Genomic DNA, 16,178 nt, shown 5'->3' with positions numbered 1-16,178 from the left:
TCCCACAGACACTCCTAATCCCGATGACTCAGTCTTCCTTGCAGGTCTCACTATAAACAGCAAGAACCGTGCAATCCCTGTCACAGCACGAAAGCACATTCACACACACCACATAGAAAAAGACAACTGGGCCAGAATTCCTTCCATGGATGCTCTCGCTGCAGGCTACTTGCCCTTGGTCGCCTGCCTTGCAGCCCCATAGCCAAGGACCGTACACTCATTCCCCCCAGCTCATCTTTGGTTCTGTTATGTCCCTGTTCTGATGTCAATTATGTTGGGTGACAATGCATTTCCTGAGGTGACGCAACACACAGGCCTACTCACTCCAGATAGAGACTGGGATCCCATGACAGACCAAAGTACGGAAGCCAAAGTTTAACCTGGTGAACCAATGAGTCTTATTGGGGTTACAAGCAGGACAAGGGGTGAGGGGTTACTTACGGAAGCAGAAATGACTCAAAGACAGCTGATTTATCGTGGCTTGGATTTTGGAGTGACAGCTCAAAAAGCTGAGAACCTGGAGCACACTGCACAGCGGCAGGCAGCCTAGCGGCTGCAGAGTATTCTTTCTAGGTACCTCAGTGTAAGGATTTTTCCGGCACAAGAGCATTTGGGCAGTCGGGAGCCAATGAATAGTACAAAGTCAAACCAAGTAAAAAACTTCAAGAGATTTCCTGGGGAGAGCAGAATACGGGTTGCCTCTGAATGGGAAGAAAGACAGAGGAGGTCTGGGCAGAAGGGAAGGCTTTTATAGGGTTTTTAGACTATGTACAGAGAGAGCTTCGTAGGAAAGTATCCTACTACAGAAAACACTGATTGTCAATCCTGAGTCTGAGTCACAGGTGAAGGGATTTCCAAGTCTCAGAGCTCTGGGTCAAGCCAGTGTGTTTTTCCTATGGCCTATGTCTTGGGATTGGAGTCAGGTCAGGGTCAGGGTGTTCTTTCCTTGGCCCAGGTGTTTGGGGTCAAGTGAGGGTCAGGGTGTTCTTTCCTAAACCCTGGTCTCAGGGTCAAGTCAGGGTCAGGATGTTCTTTCCTTGGCCCAGGTGTTTAGGGGTCAAATCAGGGTCAGGGTGTTCTTTCCTTAGCCTTGGTCTCAGGGTCAAGTCAGAGTCACGGTTCTTTCCTTAGCCCTGGTCTCAGGATCAGGGTGTTTTTTTCCCTGGCCCTTTTACCCTACACTCAGTGGGTCTTAACCTCTTCAGAGCAGCTAGGCTGGCTTCTGTTTCTCTTAGGGTCTCTGTTGAAATAGGAGCGACAGGGCTGCATCCCCAGCACCCGGCCGCCCGCATGGCTAGCTTTATCCAAAATAATTACACGGAAACTGTATTCTTTTAAACACTGCCTGGCCCATTAGTTCCAGCCTTTTATTGGCTAGCTCTTACATATTGATCTAACCCTTTTCTAATAATGTGTATAGCCCACGAGGTGGCTTACCAGGGAAGATCTTAACCTGCGTCTGTCTGGAGTGGGAGAATCATGGTGACCCTGACTTGGCTTCTTTCTCCCAGCATCCTGTTCTGTTTACTCTGCCTATCTAAATTCTACCCTATCAGAGGGCCAAGCAGTTTCTTTATTAATTAACCAATGAAAGCAACAGATTAGGAAGAAATCACTCCCACATCAGGTCTCAGAGTCCTCTTTGTAGCATGCATGGCTTGTCTGAGGGACTCTCTGGTTTTATTGCTTACTTAGGCAGAAAGGGGCCTCATGAATCTGGTCAGTTTCATGGACTTCCTGAAGCTATTCTGAATTGTTTACCTTCTTGTCTAAGGAGCTCCACGGTAGGATAGAATGTTTCAACCTCAAAGGAAACAGGCAACAAGTAGGAAGTTTGGTGGGGATTTTATCTGCGAATACTTTTATGGGTTTACTGCACTTCATTACTGAGGTAAAGGCTAACAATCCATCCCACAGGTTCTAAGCGGTATTAAAAACTACTGTATCTATTACAAGGTTTGTGCCTTCAAAAATCAGGCTCTGATGGAAATAAATACATTTAATATGTAATCTTTAAGACAAGACTAAAAAATGGGCCCCAAATCTACATTCAACATCCAAATGCTCTGCCTACTTTAAAGTGTTTCCATTTATTACACGGAACACAGACTACTCGCTCCCCTATAAAAGTTTCCTTTTTATTTACATTGGATCTTTTTTGTAAATGTGTACAGTAGGTTTATTTATGGTTTTACACTGCTGTGAAAATGATCCATTAAGATGCTATATCGGGTCACTCTGCGGCTGCAAACTGTCTAGCAGCTTGCCTTCACCCCCTCCCATCTCCGCCGCATCCCCTGTGACTCCCCCCTCACTCACCCACAGCAGCCACTCGCCTCCTGACAGCAATGCTTCTATCCAAAGAGCTGTCTCCAGCTTCCCAGTCTCGGCCTTCGTGTAGGCAAGACATCCAGGACGACGGTCTGAACTTGCACTTGCCGTCATCCGGGTCCTCCCTGCTGCATTCTGTTTCAGTTTCTACTTAGCACTTAATAAGACACCATGAGGTTGAATTGCTTTGCCTGTCTCCCCAACAGCAGGCATGCTCTGGGAAGACAGCAAAGCTTTTGGCTTTTGAGTTCTCTATCCCCCACAGGCTAAAAGAACAACCAGAAGAGAGTGTCACTGCCTAAACACGATGGCATTTCGTGACCACACAAGACAGATTCTGGAAATCAACAGAACTGAAACACCGCTGTGCCTTCCCGACTAGCCGGCCAAAAGCAGGCTCCTTCTCTTAGGAGGCGAATCCGATTAAGTCTAACTACGTCGAGCTACCTATGATTGACAAGTAATGTTTTCTCTGATCATAAAGGTCATAGTACGAGTAGATAATGAGACTTTGCCCCTTGAGTCTACAAGGAATTGTTTTCTCACTCTTAAATAACAAGCAAACAGCACAGGCAAACGGACACCTTGCAACAATGAGTTTCACGACTGAGACAATCAAGGCGGCAGGTCATCAGGAGGGAAAGCACCGGGCTCCATCACCCCGGAAACTAGCTGCCCACAGTTTCCATGTGTGGGGTGAGGACCACTCACTACGGAAGCTACTTTCAAGGACTTCAAAAGCATGCATTTTAGGTAGCACAGAAACCGTTTTCAATTATGCAGGCTCCTACAATGTTCTAGTTGAAATTAAAAAGTAGATACATTCACCTGATGGGCATGGACTTTTCAATTAACTTTTGTTACGATGCATGCCAATACGACATGTGCCATGGCAAGAGAAGCAAGGTATTTTAACATGAATCCACTTTCTTCTGGTACTAATATAAATACCCCAATGATGTTTCCTGTCCTAAAGAATTAGCTGAGGATGGCGGCGCATGCCTTTAAAACCAGCATCCAGGAGGCAAAGGCAGAGGCAGGCGGATCTCTGTGAGTTCAAGGCAGCCTGGACCATAAAGTCAAAAGCCCTTTGATTGTTAATTTAATAATTTAAAGCCATACCTTTAGTTAGCCACAAGGCCCAAACTTCAACTGTTTAAACAGGCTTAACAGGCTTCAATACAAGAACCTAAGCACCACAATGTAAGAAAAACCTTACAGATTTATATAATTCTTATACTAGCAAAAGAACTTACTCTAAACATAATTGAACCCAAATAGGCGAGGTTAAAAAGTTTTACTATAGGTCCAACTTAACCTTACATTTATGGTATCTGTAAATTTAGACCATGAATACTTACCAATATTTTAATAGGTCTCATATATTTTAACATATATTTGATTATAGTTTGTCGTTACTTGATTTTACTTTATTTATGTTTTTGTAGGTGTGTGTGCACACATGTGGAGGTCACATGAGTCAGTTCTCCCGTTCCTCACTGTGGTCCCAGGGGGGGAACTCAGGCCACTGGCCTTTGTGGCAAGTGCATTGACTTGCTGTGTCATCTCACTGGCCCTGGGCTACCATTTAAAAAAAGTTATTTGGTTAATTATGGCACGGAGGAAACTATTTCAGGCCAATATTTGAAGCAGCTGTTTCAATCAATACTCTCTCATCATACTCCCTGGCAGCAAACAGGCAGGCATGCAGGTAATTCAGCAGAGCGGATTTTTTTTTTTTTTTTTTTTTTTTTTGGTTTTTCGAGACAGGGTTTCTCTGTGGTTTTGGAACCTGTCCTGGAACTAGCTCTTGTAGACCAGGCTGGTCTCGAACTCACAGAGATCCGCCTGCCTCTGCCTCCCGAGTGCTGGGATTTAAGGCGTGCGCCAGATTTAAGATGGTCACTGAATCTGTTGCTGAGGAAGCCGTGGGGAGCAAAAACCAGTTACCAGCATGCCTCCAAGGCCTCTGCGTCAGCTCCTGCCTCCAGGTTCCTGCCCTGTTGGAGTTCCTGTCCTGACTTCCTTCCCTGAGATGTATGGAAATGTAAGCAGAACAAACCCTTTCCTCGCCAAGGGGCTTTGGTCATTTTGTTTCATCACAGTGGCAGCGACCCTAACAAGCACAGTATCAATCACTGCCAACGGTGTTAAGTCTCATTTAACAGGAAAATAGAGAGCAAGCAATTGGAAGGAGAAGGCTCAGTTAATTCGAGTAGCTTGTGGGTAAGAGGTAAAGCCAGGATTTCAACTCAAGCCAGTTTGATTTTGTGATGCAAGTCACAGACACCACAAATAAATCCTCCGTATTGTCCCACCGCCCAAATCCCCCATTTCATCAGAGGCTGACAACCTACTCACAAGCCACTGTATTCTGCACCAAGAACTATGTCACAGACACAAACACACACCCAAGTCCTTGAAGATCCCTCTAGACACCACGCATTCTTAGGGTACTCTTGCCTCCAACAGTTCTGACCCGCAAACTTAGTGAATGTATTGCTTCTGTTACTAATAGGGAATACATACTCTGGATTTTCCTTACTGGAATGAAGCTGGTTAAAACGTTTGAAGGAAAATCTCCAAGAATTTTTATAAGTATGAAAACAAGAAAAGGAAAAAAAATCCTGAAAAAAAGAAGTTGATATTTTAAAATACATCTTGACCCAGTAAGAACTAGGGGGCCTTTCATTTTGTTGCGGTCAGCAAAACTAAAAACCCGTAAGAACACCCACAGTAGTCCAGGGCATGTGTCTTGTACAGGTTCCATGTGCGGTGAGTCAACTTCCAAACTCACCCTTTACACTGAAAGGCTTCCTCTAACCTGGATATGTCAGAGGAAATCACTCTGAAAACCGGCACCCTACCATGAGAGGAAAATCAAATCCAGGCAAGATTTTCCTAATCATTTACCTGAAAACTATTTCCTGCGAGAAGAATCGTCTTTGTTTCCAATACACCGTTCTGTTTTACAGCTCAAACTCAAGAAACTGCCGTAACTAGCCCTGCGCCATCTAGATGTTGGCAGAGCTGAAAGAAGGGCTGGTTTACACAATAAGCAAGGGGCCAGGAGGACAGCAGAGGAGCCAGGAACTGTCGGCAGTACAAACTTCACAGGCTCGAACTTGAAAGGAATTAGCAAAGCACAGAGTAAGTGGGGTCGGGACAACCGTTAAAAGTACAAGAAAAGGAGGAGAGGAGGATGCTGGGGGGCAGCCCCCCCCCCCGCCACCCAGCCGCACAGTCACAGTCAACCACAGAGTACGAAGGAAACCAAGAAATACAGAATAAAGAAAGGTAAAAAGCCAAGAGGCAAAACGTAGTTAAAGGGAAACGGAATAAATTAAGTTAGAAAAGCTAAGGCCACACATTCGTAAGCATAGGGAAAGAAAAAAAAAAAAGGTGATGTGTGGAACAAGTCCCTGATTCAGAAGGATGTGCAACTGAGTCACAGTGACCGGTAAAATGCCAAGCGGCCAGCAGTAGCCGCAGCATCTCCTTCTCTGCCAGTACACTGAGGACAACACACTCTGCTTCCTTGGTCACTTCTCACAGGGCTCCTGTGGTATGTGGGGTAGTCTCAGATTACACAGCAGGAAACGCATAACAGGTTGAAGAAGGGACTCTATGAAGCACTTGGGCTTACTGTAACTCTCAGGCCCCTTAAGGCCAGCATTCTCCATACACCTCAATTAAACGTGGTTGTGATGTGGTTATCCCACGTGTCTGCACAGGTCAAAGGGAAATATGGGGGATGTCCCCATCCCCGTATATATAGAGGTTTTGCATCTATGGATGTAGTCAAATTGGACGGAAAATATTTAGTGGGGGTGTCTATTTCCTGAGAGCATACAGATTGTCCTGACCCCTGATACAGTTTAGAGTACTGACATCTGTATTATATAATGATATATAATATTAATAATCGCATAATAACTATGATATTACCCTCTAAACTGTATCATACACAGCTATCTACATGCCACTTACAGTGTATTGGGTACATCCGAGAAGTGATTTAAAATACAGTAAGAATGAAGTGAGCTCTGCGGATAATTATCGTACCTAGAACGAATGAGAGTTTCCCTTCCAGTGAATTCAGTTTTCTCTGACCGACTATGGTCTAAAAATAATAGCTGGAGAAGTCGAGACGGGCAAGTCCTAAATCTTAAACTACACACAGTGGAAAACCATGATGAATTCGCCGTTGATTTCCATGAGGGAAAGCATGTTTTTGTCCCGCGTGTCCACTCTGCATAGGTTACCTGTGCCCTGGTCAGGAAACCACGTGGTATCAGGCCACTGTCATAGTATCACACTGTTTACTTAATAATGGCCCTTTGTACATCAAAGGAACCATGAGGAGCCTCCTTCGGTGAAAATGTAAAAGGTCCTTACTCAAAGGTCCTTACTTAGAAGAAAAAACTCATACAGAGGTTGCTACAGTGGTCTTGGGGAAAAACAAATCTACTCGGGAAATTAAGAAATTTGTGTTGGTTTTGCTGTAATACTTCAAACTGCCAACGTCGTGGGTACAAGAAATGCTTATTTTAGAGAGGAAGGGTACCGCACTGCTCTGTGTACAGGGGAAGCCGGTACACAGAAATCAAAATTAACACCAAGTGATCCACTGGGGGTTGGGGCAAATCCACTGCAGAGAAGGGGAATTGTATTTGTTCCTTACAGTTTGGGTATAAAAGTTAAGTTTGAATAACGATCCACATTTGACATCAAAGTAACCAAGGCAAAGAGAGGCCGTGCTAGTAAGTGGCTAACAGGGCAAGGAAGGGACGTCCTGTGCTCACCAGATGGAATCTCGGTCATACGTGTCTTTCAACATGTGCCAGAGGGCTGCTTTGCACATTGCGGAGAAGAAACTTGGACACACCCGTGGGCGTGACAACTGAGGCACACACTTTCATGGAGCTCCCAAGGAAGGATGGCCCCTTGACAAGATAAAGTTATGCTTCGGGGAAAGAATGTCTTGTAAATGAACAGTTTTTGTTTTTGTTTTGTTATTAAAAAAAAAAAGAGGCCTCACATACTGTATCTTCAAAGACATTGCTTACAAACAATTTCTATGAATTTTTAAGAGGGGTTTTCCACTTAATGCTTCAGTTCAATACTGAGTTTCCCTTTAATAAAGGCATCCAGTTCGAGGCTCATCGTACACTCCTTTATTATCCTGAGGTAATGATACATTTTCATAAATGAGGACTTGAAAGTGGAACAATTCTCTTTACCTCTATACTTGCATGCTTCTGTCTTTAAATGTGCAATTATAGTAGTTAATTCTTATCTCTGATTAATAAAAAATAATTCCAAAATCCTTAAAACTCCAAGATGTCTAAGCATATAATTTCCCCCATGTAAAAATTCTAATAATTTTTCAGAGCAAAATATCTCAGAACGAAGATTTCCCATATTCCGGGAAACAAAGCAATATTCACCCTGTCCTCAGTGTTCATACTGCTTGGGAACTGATTAAGATAATTTATTAAACTGGTATTTGCTGTTTCACATGAATGTAGACCATGAATATTCAGTTAGTGAACACATAGTTTAACAGCTCATTATTCACTGTAACTTAACAGACACGTTATATTACCAATTATATTTATGTAGTCTTCCATGATCTATTTCTGTTCCAAGCAAAAGAGCCAGCAATGTTCTTTAAAGGAGACACACTAGACAGAAGCAGGACAAAACAGGCCGCTGAGAAGAAAACCTTTTCACTGGGGTTTAGCTATGAAGTGGTCCCCAGGAAGACTCATTTGTTAAAGGCTTCTTCCAGCTCTCGGGCTTTGGAGAGGGAAATGGATCATGAGGGATTTAACTTCATGAATGGATTAAACCTCTGATGAATTCACAACTGAATGGGTGATTAGGAGGGTGGGCCTGGCTAGAAGAAGTAGTTTGCTAGGGCTGTGGCTTCCAGGGCTACATCTTCTTTCCATGTCCACCCCCCCCCAACCCCCACCTTACACCTGCTACCTCTCCCTGAAGATGGGAGCGCTTTTGCTCCATCACCTCCAGGCCATCAGAACCTACTGCACCGCGCCTCCTAACAGCCCAAGAAATAATGGGACTGGATGGGATGGGAGTTGAACAACAGATCAAAGGTAAAGAAAATAACAGAATAAAGTATAATAGTCTCATGTTCCTATCGCTATGTGTAATTTATTTTAAAAATGGAGCAAAGAGACAAAGTGCAATACCTTTTGGATGTGTTTCTCCCAAATGTTAGAATAATGGATCCTGAGAATATGGTTCTGCAATAGCTCGCAATCCACACACTTCTGAAAGAAAGAAGGGAAGATAACGTGTTACCCTGAGTAACGGAATGATTTCAATAATGTGTCTGAAAATGGCGTATTAGTTATGGACTAAAACACGCTATCTCAAGAAAATAGCACATAAATGTATTATTGTGAGAGATTCTTGCGCACGCATGCTTTCCTCGAGTGTGGCTGCCGACCGCATCTACTTAAACTACCTGTAGCATAGAATTACTTGCACAAAGACACCACCTGTCTTCACACTAACAGGACACCATCCCCAGCTCTCCAAGGTGTGAGAAGTTAATGTTGAGGGTACCGAGGAGTTTGGACCATGGGAGGGTTTCTGGGAGAAAGCACATGGGAAGGATTCGGCATTCACTGAAGAGTTTGAAACACCTTGCTGCTCCTCTCTCCCAGGAGGTACGTTCACATCAGAATCAGAACCATCCCAATTCAGAATGACAGTGCCGTGGGAACGGTTGCAGGTGTGTCCAACCTTTCGAAATCCCAACTCAACAAGGCCAAGTTCAAGAACTGCAGGACTTCGGCTCTTTCTCCCCACCCCACCCCTTTCTCTTCCTCTCTGGGTTTCAAGTAGTTAAGATTATGTGTTGGACCCTATCCATAGCTATCTTGGGGCGCAGGCAGCCCAAGGGCTACAAGCTGGACACGCTTGGCTGCCAGAAGCTTTGGCCAGCAGAGACTTGACCTCCACTACAGACCAGTCAATAGCTTTGTAAACGGTATGCTGATCAGTGGGCCAGCAAACAATGCAGTCGGCCAGAGGCAGGGAAGGTACAGTAGACACACCCTGATCTCACCACAGACCTGTTCCACTGGGACTTTATACTGGTGACCTCGTCAGTGTCTGATCCATAACTCTAGGATCACAGCCGCACTAAACAGAAATCCATCAACCAGAATACAAACCTACCAAAAGGAAGCAGCTTGCCCATCTTTATTTTGCTGGGATCTCTCAGCTTCCTTAGAATCGTACACAGACACCAAATTTCTTAATGCGATGCTTTCCCACGCTCACCAAGCCAGCTCCAACCACTTCATCTCCCATTTACCCATCGACACTCACGTCAGTTCTCTCTCAGTACAGCCTCCACCCCACAATCGGTCTGCCCACGTGGTGGGACTCCAATTCCTACCATCTCAAAGTCCGGTGCCACCTGCTCTGCGAACTGGCACGTCACAAGTCCTGTAAGGACATCCACTAGCCAGCCCCGAGCCACCTGCTATTAGCAGCCAGGACGTCAGCCTGCATGTGTTACTCAAAGACACCTAGACTTAGGACTCTGAGTACAATGTCCCATGCCGTTTACAAGGAGACACAACGTATCTCCTTTAAAAAGAGTTTATTTCTAGAGAAAAATACAGTCAAACCAAATTAAAAAAAAAAAAAAAAAACCAACCAACAACAAAAACTTAACGAAGACATCCAGCTAATTAGAGAACGGAAGAAAAATAAACCATTATGATTTTTTATTATGACACTAGCTTTTCACCAGCTAAATAAAAACAGTGTCGTATCATTTTATGTAATAAAATTTAACCTTCTTCTGACCTTCCTCATAAGGCCAGCAAACCTCTCTACCCGGTAAGGATCCCTCTGAAGTATGTAAGATGATAAGCAATACCTTAATTGCATTCATTTACATGACTTTGAAACTATTCTGGGCTGAAGTCATGACTGCAAGGTCACAGGATACAGAATGTAGAATGTATGCAATTCACCTCGGAGAGAAGATCCACTTAAAACTGCGTGGAAGCACCTTTCCCATCCCTCACTAGGAGACATCAAATGCTTAATGCAATCAACAGGTGCCGACATCTGTGCACACACACATAAAGTCACCGATTTTATAAACATAAATCCAAACAGTAAGAATGTTTGAATAAGTCTATCACATACCATAGCTTTCTTAGTAAAATTCGCCTACCTATACTGAGGCAAAGAATAATTCCCTATACTTCAGCGGCATTTAAAAAACCAAAACACATAATACTTTCTACCACCCCACAAACATTTAGAAACTAAATACAACCTATAAAAGCTATAGTTTTAGGGAAAAAATGAAAACAAAGGATGTCATGTATACTAAAATACTAACTGTAATATATATAAAACCACCCTTTGCTTATAATCATTTTCCTAATTGACACATTTACAAGAAGCTCCGGGAAGATTATGGAAGAGCGCCTGAAGAATTATAAAAGCCAGAGGACCAGAAGTCTCCTGGGAGACTGGACCTGACAAAAAGGTCAGGGAAGCTTTACCAAAAATCCGAAACTGAAGGATGAACCCACCAGTGAACACGCTAACGAGAAAGAGGGGACATTTACAGGGCCCGCCCGTCGATAAACAACTACAGATAACTAAGAAAATGCTAGAGCGGGAAAAATCGTCTTCCCGGGATGAGTCTCCGAATTGGTTATCCCATACCAAGTGGTCGGGTCTGAAATCTTATCCATACAAGCAACAGTAAAGCAATTTGGCAGGCTGTTTTTACATATTTTTTTTCATTTTTAAACATAAGAATGATAACAATATAAAGAGGCCATGAATTGGAATGGGAGCTAGAAGCGGTTCCATGGAAGGGGCTAGGAAAATTGATGAAGCTTTATTTTTAAGATTTTTCTTTCTTCCTTGAAAAAGGATCTATGAGGCAAGGACTGTAGCTCAGTGGTGAGTGCTTGCATAACCTACACAAGACCTTTCCATCCCCAGTCAAAAAAGGGAAAAAAAAGAAGCCAAGAGTTTCTGTTTCATTTTTAATAAGTGGAACAAGCACACGTTCCGCTAACCGACTAGAGGATGCGCTTCCCATGTCTCAAGTCCAATTACCCCACATGAATAAAAGAAGGGAAATGCCATAGGGTGAAAGAAACCCACGACTATAAATGACAAGGCACGAGGAATACGCTCTTCAATATCCCAGAACATATCAAAACAGACTAAAACACCAGCCACACAAAAAAGTTCCTTAACCGTAATAAAATGTAATTCTAAAATAAATCAGCGGTCACAACATTTGAATTCACCCCAAGAAAGATACTATAAAGATAAGTTGTAAGCTACTTAAAAAATACATATACTAGCACCATTACTTATAAACAAAATATACATATACTAGCACCAATACATATAAATAAAAATACATACACCAGCACCGGTACATATAAATAAAAATACATACACTAGCACCAACACATATAAATAAAAATACATACACAAGCACCAGTGCAGAGCATCAAGCCCTTGGTTGGGTTTTAAATAAATCACAGAAAAACCTCTCAAGATGCTTCTGTCTGTTAAGCTTGGGAAATCTCCCATATTTAATTCACTACCCAAGCACTTTTATATGATATCACCCAAGCCAACCTTTTGCAATTTAAAAGTGATTTAGGGAGAGAAAACAATGACATTACAAAATCCGTGTGACTTCACCTTCTCTCTCTGCCTTGAAGGGCCAGACTTTAAATGTGTCATAGGCCCAGCCCACTTCATCCCCTGCTTCTCCACAAAGAACACGGGGTGAATGTGGACTTACTATGACATTTCTAAATAATACCCCAACATCGTGTGATCACACGTTGCGATTTTTCTGTGTGCGCATGCGGGTGCAAGTCAGAGGCTGATGATGGTGTCTTCCTCCGTTACTCTGCACAGTATTTTTTGAGTCTCTCCCTGACCACGAGCTCACCCACCCAGCAAGTCTAACTGGTCTCGCATCCCAGGTGTCCCCACTGCGGATCCCAGGCTCTAACTAAGTCCTCAAGCTTACACAGAAAGCGCTCCATCGACTGAGCCTTCTTCTCCCTGTCCCACACCTTACCCTTTTGAAAATAACAAATGAGAAGGCTTCATTTGTATCTATAAATTAATTCACTCTGGATGAACTTAGTTTTGAAATGCAGTTCAAGGTCAGAGAACTTGTAGCTTGGCCAAGGGACTTCTGGTTTGTAGTCTTTTATCAGAGTGAGAGGCTGACTAGAAACGTCCAACACAGATTCCAATGCTCTCGGTTACATTTTCTTTGCACTAACACCTTGGATGCAATATTAGCTTCTAACAGAAAGGCCATCTAGTTTCTCTGCACACTTCCTATGCCCCATCTCAGGAAACAGTGATTTAAGCTCCTTAGCACGTCAGCTGTCAATTAGGATGACATTATCCTAAGTTCTAAAACATCCACAAAAAGGTCAGGATTTTTCCATTCCTTGGATATTAGAAGATGTAGAGGCCAATTTTTATAATCACAATTTCATCACTGTTTATTGTTAAATATTGCTATAATCTTGGATTGAAATTCAAGTATATTAACAGTATCACACAGCTTTCTGGAAAAAAAATCAAAGAAAATGAAAAATAATCCGAGATCAAGGTGCTTTCCTGGTACCGGAGCGTCTTTGGAAATGTAATTTAAGTCTGCGTTCCTCCCCCATGCACTTTGTGAAGAAGCATTCACTAAAGTGGGCTGGGTCTACCACATAGTTAAAGAGCTGACCTTTCTCTGCAGACAGAGAAGGTGAAGGCACCAGGCTTCTCTATCTCCCTCTCAGAGGTCTGAAGAAACTCCACCCACGAAGCAGGCATGCATATAGTTCATACATTTTCCTTTTCCTTTTCTGTTGCTCAAGACGTTTCCACAACACAAAGATCTTTTTTTCTTGAAGTCTTTCCCCCTTGAGCAGTCAGGGACTCAATCCCAGCATGCCTCTGATTCGCACAGTGATCAATCCAGACCACTCCTCTTCATTTGGCCCCACAATCCAGGAGACAGTATTTTTCTACTTTCTTCACACCACTGAAGCAAACTCAGAGGACTCCTGCATATCAGTTACATATCCATCGCTAAGTCAGAGCTACCATGTGACACCAGCTGTTGTAATGTCACCTAGAAGAAGGCCTAGCTTATTAGGATTGAACCATAGAACTATCTAGTCTTGAATCTGGTTACTCCGCCAATCAAGTCCAAAGTGCAGGCTCCTGCCTAGCTCCTCATGGGGTCTCTTGGCAACACCGTGCACTGGGAAACTTTGAGTACAATAATTTCATTTTCCTGAGCCTCTGCAGGCCCAGCGACCATACATTCCTGATGCAGACTCGTGTGTGCGCACGAGGTGCCCGCTTGTATGGACGCCTTTCACATTTCCCCCTTCCTTTCCACCTGGTAAAATGTATATATATAATGATGGAGTAAACCATCTACGCGCTTGAAAAGGAGGTGCCTAAATAAAGGTGCCTATCAAGCCTATAAGCAAAAGGAGATAGTGGACAGTCGGTGTTCCGCAGGTAACACAAGAGAAGGCTGACAGAGCCGGCAGAGGAGAGCTCAAAGGCTCTCGAGACAAGGAGAAGCACCTGCTACAGACTATGTTAAAGCACAGCTTCCTCTAGGAAATATTTCCCCTTCGTACCTCACCTGTTCCCCCGCCCATTTCGCAGGCAACACCATAAACAGCAGTTATCCCCATTATAAAACAGTTGACGGTTAAAACAATGAGCCAAACCAAGAAAGTACAATATTCCATAACTGACATTTACAGCACCGGCCTTGGACTTCTAATCTTTACCAGACGGGCACACAAATCAATCCATCGGCTCATAAAGGTGTGCTTTTTTAACCTCTAAAGCAGATGGGATTGGCCAGAAGTGTCTGGCATGTCAAACTGCTAATCACCGCCGCCCTTTGCACAAAATAACCCACTTAAGTTGAGGCATGGTTGCACTGTAACCGACATTAGTCTGTGGGAAACCCATTTAACTGTCACACACCCCTGCCACGCCGGCTCTCCCTTAATTAAGCCTAATGCCTTATGCTTTGACCTTTTGTTCTAGCCTATTAACCCTATCCAGTACAAGTTCAATTATGTTAAACTAAAAACTTTGCTGTAACATATTAAATGCCAAGCTCCAAAAATCACAAGGGGCATCAGCCTAGCTTTAGGTTCTATGCACCTTGATATTCAATGCATAAAAAAAAGAGAGAGAGAGAGAGAAGAAGAAGAAGAAAAAAAATCAGCATGGCTTCCGAAGTCATGCTGATTTTACAGAGTCGAGAAGAACCACATTACCATTCTCGCCCAAGCTCCTTATTTTATAAAAGGAACAAGGCAGAAAACATTAAATGACTCACCCATTTCATAGCTTCACCATGGCTATCAAACACCATGGTGCCTAAGATGAACAGCTAAACTACCCTGCACACCGTTAAGAATACTGTTTTATTTCTCAGGATCCTTTAGGATACATTAAAAAAGAAAAAAAATTCTGAAACAAAATAAAGCATGACTTCAGTATAGTTTAGAAGTGATTTTTTTCCTTTCTCCTCCAAGACACCAACACTTCCTCTTCTAGGTTCACTTCCTTTTCCTCTCCAGCAATCCCAGTGCCCTGGTCACCAAGGACTGTCAAGGACTGCAACGCCCCCAAGGTGATACGTGCAAAGGTAATTATTCTCTGATGTTTCATTGACAAGCTCAACTGAGCCAATAATTTGAGCATGCAACATCACAAGACAAAGTTATCGCCCATATATATTTCTGACTAGACCTTTTCGACACAGACATAAATATGGGTTTCTGTTCAGCGACAAGAATTACAAAAACCAGAAACAATTTTTTTTAAACTTCACGGTAAAATAAAATCGAGCCCAGTCCAAATTGGCAAGCTAGATTTATAACCCAGTAATCTACGTTACTAATTCTCATTCCATATACTTCACACCATGACAAAAACGCGGTATGGCTTCCGCCGGAACGTAACAACGACAACATTATGTAATTTAAAATGTCTATAGCTGGGAAGATGACTCGGTGGTGAAGATGGACTACTGCTCCTGCAGAGGACCCAAGGTCTGCTCCTAGCACCCCATCATATGCTCACAAGCCAGGGCAATTCCTTCTCCAGGGGATTTGATGCCCTCGGACCTCCACCTTCATGCATGGTACGTATAAACTCACACAGACACACATGTATACACATAAATAAAAATAAACGAATACATGTTACCTTTGGCCTTTCAAAGGGCTAACACCAAGATATCACCATTTTGTTCTTGGCCGAAAGGACCAAGTTTTAAACTCATTTCTATATGAAGTAACATTCTTAACTACTTTAAGTTGAACTTCACAGGTTGAAGGTTACCTACCGTGCAATGGAACATGTAAGTTTGCAAAAGCAGTATCATTCAGATTTGTGCAAAACAACTAGCCATTCTAATATTAAGGGTGGGAGTTGAACAAAAAGTAAAAACAAAGTCAGCGAATGTACTCATGCTAATAGAACAAGTCCCTCAAAGAGAGAATTCCTGGGCATCATTGGGTGGAATATACAAGAACGAATAACATGGGAAACTTGTGGATGGACAGCTGGTCAAACTCAAGAAACATCTGACTTCACTGCCAGGTGTCGGTGACGTTCTGCTCACCAAAAACTTTGTCTTGGGCTGGTGAGGTGGCTTCGCAGGTAAAATCAAGTGGTACCAAGCCGGAAGCCCTGAGTTCAATCCCTAGAGCTCAGGAAGTGAAAGAAAACCAAGTGTGCCCTGTTGT

The 16,178-nt window shown here is 43.1% G+C and overlaps 1 protein-coding gene across 6 annotated transcripts in view; it reads right to left on the bottom strand.

The window, feature by feature from the left end:
* The window catches only part of Nrip1 (nuclear receptor interacting protein 1), an 84,169-nt gene that overhangs the window by 55,433 nt on the left and 12,558 nt on the right, over nucleotides 1–16,178 (bottom strand). For 4 of the 6 annotated variants that reach the window (XM_050148784.1, XM_050148782.1, XM_050148781.1 and 1 more), the window contains exon 2: nucleotides 8,550–8,630. The exons of 1 other annotated variant lie outside the window; for it this stretch is intronic. The gene's annotated coding sequence lies outside the window, so the exon portion shown is untranslated. The remainder of the gene's footprint in view (nucleotides 1–8,549; nucleotides 8,631–16,178) is intronic. One more of the 6 variants, XM_050148783.1, reaches the window with a different exon arrangement.

This window comes from Alexandromys fortis, unplaced genomic scaffold (genome assembly GCF_014885135.2).
Source record: "Alexandromys fortis isolate MF-2015 unplaced genomic scaffold, M_Fortis_MF-2015_v1.1 scaffold_4, whole genome shotgun sequence".
NCBI classification, from domain to species: domain Eukaryota; kingdom Metazoa; phylum Chordata; class Mammalia; order Rodentia; family Cricetidae; genus Alexandromys; species Alexandromys fortis.
Note: the sequence above shows the minus strand (reverse complement) of the source record. Positions and strands in the feature narration are given on the sequence as shown.